This window comes from Bos taurus, chromosome 5, assembly GCF_002263795.3.
Source record: "Bos taurus isolate L1 Dominette 01449 registration number 42190680 breed Hereford chromosome 5, ARS-UCD2.0, whole genome shotgun sequence".
Lineage (NCBI taxonomy): Eukaryota > Metazoa > Chordata > Mammalia > Artiodactyla > Bovidae > Bos > Bos taurus.
In genome coordinates, this window is record NC_037332.1 from 4150433 (window position 1) to 4158267 (window position 7835).

A 7835-nucleotide genomic window follows, 5' to 3' on the forward strand; every position below is an offset into this window, starting at 1 on the left:
GCAACTGCAGATTTTTCATCTTCCTGTCTCTAGTACTTTACTTTTTTACTGTTCACTTTCAAGAACATTCTTGACTACCTATCAACTAGGTTATGCGTATTTATTCTCTGAGAATTGTCCCTTCCCATGTACAAAATAGAGCTTTGGACTAAAGGAAACTGATACTCTTGTGTTTTTTTACTTAGAATAGAAAGATGATTGCACAAATTATATTTATTACAAATGCTGATTCTATAAGTCAAATAACTGATGATAGACTATTAGTGAAATAATTGCCTATGTGTAGTTAGGTGGTATTGATTTTATAATAAATAGTCTGAATATTCTATGGTGAAATGCTTAGCCAAGTATGTATCATGGTCAAGACTTTCTGTGCAGTAATGAATGAAAGTTCTTCCAGATAGCTGCTTTCAATTGGCTAATAGCATTTGGTATCATGAGTTCTATTGCTTTAAATCTACCTAGATATTTAAAGTCTGCCTAAATTTTAATGAATTTGGAATGTTGAGCAGAGCTATATAAGGAGCTATTAGCCAAATTTCATTTTAAATCTATAATGTGGTCTTGACTTCTGCAGTGGAGTACATTAAAAACACCATGACCTTTTCAAATGGCTCTATCTAGAGTACTTCTGAAACTGTCCTACAAATGTTATGCAGTTTAAACCTTCAGGTGACTCTAACTCTCAATCATACTGATATGCTTGACCACAGAATATACGAAAAGTATTTGAGAAACTTTTTTTCATTAATTTTAACTTATAGGATCAGAATTGTGTTTCTCAGGGAAGAGTATGCCAGTAACCTAAACTTTGTGTGTGCAGGTATATGTGTGTCATATGTACATATATATTTATATATACACATATATATTGTAAAATAAATAATTAGTTCATATATGTAGTGTGCACTATACACATACTATATGATATAAATAATAATAAATATTATAAATACTATAATATGTATATTTTGTTTATATCACAATATATGTATATGTACATGGACATATTGCTTTAGACTTCCTATTGTTTATATATCAAAATTTATATAGATATAAGTCTGTTTGTTTAAGTAATGACATTGAATTTATGGTGGTACTTTTATGAAATAATGTTTTCATAGAGATAATACATATCTGTTTTCAATAATATGAGAGGTAAAAATATTAATAATTAAAATACACTTTGAAGTATGTTTTAAAATAATTCAATAATGTAAGTGATGCTAGAGATATTTATACCTTAGAATACCAGATACCTAAAAGATAAAAGGCATAACTTTTGGAGAAAATAATCTATTATCCTGAAAATATCTTCAGAAATGACCGTGGTCATTACAAAAGTGCCCTGTGAATATACAGCATTCTGTATTTACAACAACCTGCTCCCCTCCCCTCTCCTTCCATTTATTTGCAATGTTTCCAGGAAATGAAAGTCACCCTTTGGATCACTTATTCTTTTTTTTAACAAAGTCAAAGCTGTTGACAATTGTTGCCATGAGCATTCTTAATGGTAGAGAAATGAGAAGTCTAATGAAGATGTTTTTCTAAAACTCTAGTGGTTCAAGAGATGTTCTATTGATATAAAATTTAAAACTGCCATATAGGAACATTATATAGAAAGAAATATTTCTGATGAAATTTGTTGAAACAATATACTTTTTTAAACCCAATTCCTCTAAACAGAAGGTAAATGGCAATTTCTCATAGATATTTTGGCATTGTGTAGCCATTCCCTAAAGATTCACTTTCTTTATTAGTCATCTAGCTCTAGCCCAGTTGCTCAGTCATGTCCGACTGTTTGCCACCCCGTAAACTGTAGCCTGCCAGGCTCCTCTGTCCATGGGATTTCCCAGGCAAGAATATTGGAGTGGGTTGCCATTTCCTATACCAGGGGATCTTCTCAACCCAGGGATCGAACCCAAGTCTCCTGCATTGGCAGGCAAATTCTTTAACCACTGAGCCACCCGGGAAGACCTTATTAGTGATATGTACATTAAAACAATTCTTTACATCAAGCAGTATAGAAAGAAATCTGGTACTTATTTGCCTTTCTTTTTGCACAGTTAACTGGATGGCAATTTTTCTGACTAAATATTTCACCTCTAATTATATTCTAAAATTTTATTAAAATATCATTGAATATGATAAGAGCAATGTAGTAAGTATTTTGATGGAGGAAATAAGTTATGAACCCTTACTTCTAGTACTTTCATTCTAACTGGGGGCATAAAAAGTGCCCTTTTAAAAACCTTGATTGGATAGAACATATTATATGTTAGTCACAATGATGTACTTAACTCAATGCTTTGTACATAATAAATAATTGTTGTTTAGTTGCTAAGTCATGCCCAACTCTACAATCCCATGGACTGTAGCCCACCAGGCTCCTCTGTCCATGGGGTTTTCCAGGCTAGACTACTGGAGTGGGGTGCCATTTCCTTCTCTAGGGGATCTTCCCAACCCAGGCATGGGGCTCATGTCTTCTGCATTGGCAGGTAGATTCTTTATCACTGAGTCATCAATAAATATTTAGCAAATAGTTATTAAATTATTGAATAAAAAATTGTGTACCAATGTGTACCTATGTGTACCTATTATAGTTCTAGAATTAAATATTTTCTTATATTCATTTAATCACCATAAAACTGAAGTTCAGAGAAATTAGGTATTGTATCCAGGGTTGCACAATTAAGCAATGAAAATAACCTAAATTCCAACTTACAGAAAATGCCACAAGAAGTGCTATTTTCACTGTGCTATAAAGGGCAGAAAAAATAATCATAACGCATGGCAGGATGCTAAAAGTGAAACAAGACACATACATGTAAAATACTGTGGAGGAAGAGAAGAGGGGCATGAATGAAGTTAAAGAAGTCGTGGACGACTTACAGAAGAGATGAATCTGAGTTAAGTTCTTCCAATATGGATAAGTAATAGACATATATAAATGGGTTGAAAGGATCTGATAAAGTAAGTTTGAGGTAACATATAGATAGATGGAGAGCTTCGCAGGTGACCCAGTGGTAAAGAACCCACCTGCCAATACAGGAGATGCAGGAAACGCAGGTGCTCATCTTGGGTCAGGAAGATCCTCTTGAGGAGGAATCGGCAACCCACTTCAATGGTCTTGCCTGGCAAATCCCATAGACAGAGGACCATGGCAAACTACAGCCACAGGGGCTGCAAGAGTCAGATACGACTGAGAATCAATGAATGGAAGCATTGAGACACAATAGGCATAATTTATGTGTGAGCCAGTGTAACTTGCCCTTTGAATTTCAAATGAGATTGAGCAAAATTCTACCCCAAAGTGACTGATTCTGCAATTACCCATCCTTTCTGTGGCCTTATTTTCTATTGGTTCTTATCCAGTGGTAGCTTATCGACTATATTGGCTTGACTATCTTAATAGGAAAACCTCTTTCCAACAAACAAAAAGCAAAAATAATTGATAGGTCTTTCACAAGCCTGACACTCACCTTGAATTCTAACTAGCATATTCATCCCTGCTTTGGAGAAAGGGACTGTGGCTCAGAAAGTCAAGTTGCGATCACAATAATGAAATCAGGACTAGGGTGAGGTATGTTAGAAACACATAGACTGTGAGGTGGCAACTCTCCAAATAAAAGCTGGGGTCTGGCTACAAGAAGTGAGTGAATTATTTTGGAGAAAGACCAAATTAGATATCTACTGAATTGATGTTGGACATATACAGATATATTATCTGTCTCATATATAAGAACAGATTCGCATATCCGATGGTAATTACAGGTTAAAGCCTAAATTTTTAGCAACATGAAATTGGCATTTGCAAAGTAGAAACAGAAAATGACTGAACATTTTTTTATTTATAAGGTAATATTATAATTGTCTAGATATATTAATTTGGCAGAAGTTTGAACAATGGATACAAAGGAAGAGGGATTAGAAATAGGAAAAAAGTCATCTTTGTGGAAAAGAAATTGCAGATTACTTTCAGAGAAATATGTTTGGGGCTAGGCAAATAGAGGTGTCATTTAAAAAAATATATATTAACAATTAGTAGGGAAGGTCCCAGATGACACTGGTGGTAAAGAATCCACCTGCCAGTGCAGGAGAATTAGGAGACACAGGTTCAATCCCTGCGTTGGGAAGATCCCCTGGAGAAGGAAATGGCACCCCACTCCAGGATTCTTGTCTGGACAATCCCGTGGACGGAGGAGCCTGGCGGGCTACATTCTGTGAGGTCACAAACAGTCTGACACGCCTGAGTGCCTGAGCACAACAGTTAGTAAACAATTAGAAATGGTGGCCTGAGAGAGGACACCTTTCTAATATAAAAGTGTTCAAACTTCAATACGTCTTGGTTTTGCTGAGCTACACAGAAGTTTAATTTGGTTTATGTACCTAAACTGAGCTCACTATGATTTGTTTTTGTTTTTAATATATATGTGAATAGAAAAATTAGCACCTCTTTCTTAAGCATTATAAGGAGATAGCTGAGAATGGTTTCAGATTCCTTGTTACAGCAAAAACAACTTGAGGGTTTGAGTTGAAATTATTTGTCTTCAACATTGCAACTGCAGATTGTGTGCTAGGATTGCACTGAGTTGACACTAAGTCTTTGGTTAGGTACTGGAGGATCACGTCAGAATTGTATTCTTGACAGTTCCTTACATAGAGACTTTTACAATAAATTGCATATTTTTACTGAGCGCTGTCGTCCCATAATTGTCATCTTCAAAAAGTCTTTAGTAATAATTCAAGGAGATATTAGAGAGAAAGGAAGTTGAAAAGATAGATAAATACAGTGAGAGTGTGAGAGAAAAATCGTACCAGATGGATCATAAATGACTATTGAGAGGCATTTGTTTCCGAAACAGCTATAGCATCAATAATATAATTCTTTCATATGATGAAGTTTATTTCTATGTGTTTGCCAAGTGCTAGTAGAGCTAATTTTCTGTCCTTCATTTTTCACTTTTCACCTATACTATGGAAGTAGAGCCTGTAGCCACGGAAAGGTTTTAATTTCTGATCGTATAGGAAAGCTCCCTGGGGCTGGGTGGGAGAGGAAGAAATGGAGCTAGAGTTAGCAGTTCTTTCCTGTAACATTCTTAAAAAGTTAAGCACATAGAAAGATCTTACATAAGCTTTATGAAACTACAACAATCTATGGGCAAAACAATTAAATGACACAATCAGGTACGTTAAACAATCTTGATTGAAAGTAAATTTAAAATTGAACTGAAGCTTAAAATCCTGTGCTCCTCACTTGTATGGTTATTACTGAAGACAATGGGAAGGTCCCTAACAATGTATTCATGAGACAAAGCATTATTGTGAAACTTTCAAAAGTGGTTATTTTAACTGCAAGTGGTTAAGATCATTACATCTTTTCACTCCGACTTCTCTCTCAGAAAGCTGACATTGAAGTGACTAGAGATATTTTTAGGCTCCTGTTAAGAGTTTGTAATACTCAATTTTAACTGCCATCTGTAAAAACTATTTTGAAAGCTTCAATAATACAATAATGAGAAATTGCAGACTCCTTATTTGGATGTTTGTAAAAGATTCTTCTTTTGTTATTTTAAAATTTATTATTAATAACTGAAAAGACCAATAAAAATAATGAAATACAAAACAAAAATAATGAATCAGAAAACTTCATTTAATAAAATTATTCTGACATAAAGGAATTAATTGCTATAAACAGTTTTAATATAACAGATACAAATAGGGATACATGAAATGACAAAGGAAGCAGAAAACTCCAAATTGAAAGCCATATGTAAAATTTACATGTGATATAATAAAGAAAAATTCATTAAAATATTAGATGGAGCTAAATACAAATGTAACCCATCATTTGGAAAAAAAGAACATATGTAAAATAAAGCATAAGAATCTAAGCACATTAGATATCACTTACACAGAAACCCAAATATTTAAAATGATTATAAGCAAAGGCACAATTGAAGAAAACTAAGAAATTAAAACATAGATGAAAATATTGACAGATTTCCAGACATATAGTGAAAAATACACTTGAACACCTAAGCTAAATGTTTAATATACAAAAAGAAGTGAAGTTACATGTATCAGTGTATGGGGGTAAAACAAAGACTGAGAAGGGAATGAAAATCATTCAGACCAGATATTTACTGTATGACACTAGATTCTTTAGGACAAAAGAGAAAAGGCTTGAAAATTTCATATTAAGTTTTTAAGTGTAAGACTGCTTGAGGTACAAAGTGCAAATGGATGCTTCTCAAAATGAATGAACATGCTGCTGCTGCTGCTAAGTCGCTTCAGTTGTGTCCGACCCTGTGTGACCCCATAGACGGCAGCCCACCAAGCTCCCCAGTCCCTGGGATTCTCCAGGCAAGAACACTGGAGTGGGTTGCCGTTTCCTTCTCCAATGCATGCAAGTGAAAAGTGAAAGTGAAGTCGTTCAGTTGTGTCCAACTCTTCGCAACCCCATGGACTGCAGCGCACCAGGCTCCTCCGTCCATGGGATTTTCCAGGCAAGAGTACTGGAGTGGCTTGCCATTGCCTTCTCCAGAATGAACATGAAAACAAAGTAAAATACAGATTCTGACTTTTCCTCCAGAGACTCTGGTTGCACAGATATGGGATGGAGTACCTGCATTTGCATTCTCTCTAGCTCCTAAATGACACTAACGCTGCTGGTCTAGTCTGTGAACTACATTTGAGTGACAATGAATTAGATTTTAAATATTATTCTAGAAGCTTAAATTGGTACTGTCCATATATATGTGATTTATAATTAGATTGCTTATTCTGCAGAAAAATAAAATTTTATAATAGTGTTTATTGACAACTGATAAAAGAATAAGTGTTTTGTTTTAACATGAGTGCAAAGAAATCAGCATCTTTATGTAATATCAGTGTTACTTCTTGAATCCCTGGTTACACTATACATTATAAACCTTAAATATAAATGTATACTTTAATCAAAAGTGTTCAATAATATATGCACAAGATTATTAAGCCCAGGGTATTAACTAAGAACAGGAGCAGGCAATGGCACCCCACTCCAGTACTCTTGCCTGGAAAATCCCATGGATGGAGGGGCCTGGTGGGCTACAGCCCATGGGGTCTCTAAGAGTCGGACACGACTGACCAACTTCCCTTTCACTTTTCACTTTCATGCATTGGAGAAGGAAATGGCAACCCACTCCAGTGTTCTTGCCTGGAGAATCCCAGGGACGGGAGAGCCTGGTGGGCTGCCGTCTATGGGGTCGCACAGAGTTGGACACAACTGAAGTGACTTAACAGCAGCAGCATTAACTAAGAACTAAAATTCAAAACTTCTAAATGTATATTCTGGGTTATTAGTGCATTTTGTTTTGCTGAGAAAGATTCCTTTGTGACCTCTTCTTTATAGATGGAAGTTTATATTAATGATTTTAGATCTTTCTTCCTTTTTAATGTTCTGTCTTTTGTAATTGTCCCACAGTTCTTCAATACTCTGTTCCATATTTTTCACCTTTTTTTTTAATGTTTGCATTTCAATTTTAGACAGTCCTGTTGACATTTCTTCATTCACTGATTCCTTTCTCAACTGTGTCAATCTTTTGGGAAGTTCATCAAAGATATTCTTCATTTCTTTCACAGTATTTTTTATTTCTAGCATTACTTTTGATCCATATTTAGCATTTTCATTTCTCTGTTCGTATTACCCATCCATTTTTATATGCCATCCACCTTTTCCATTACAACTATTAGCAGACTAATCATAGTTGTTTGAAATTCCTCTTCTAGTAATTATGAGTCTGGTCCTGCTGGATACTTCTGCCATATCTAAATCTGGTTCTAATGCTTCATCT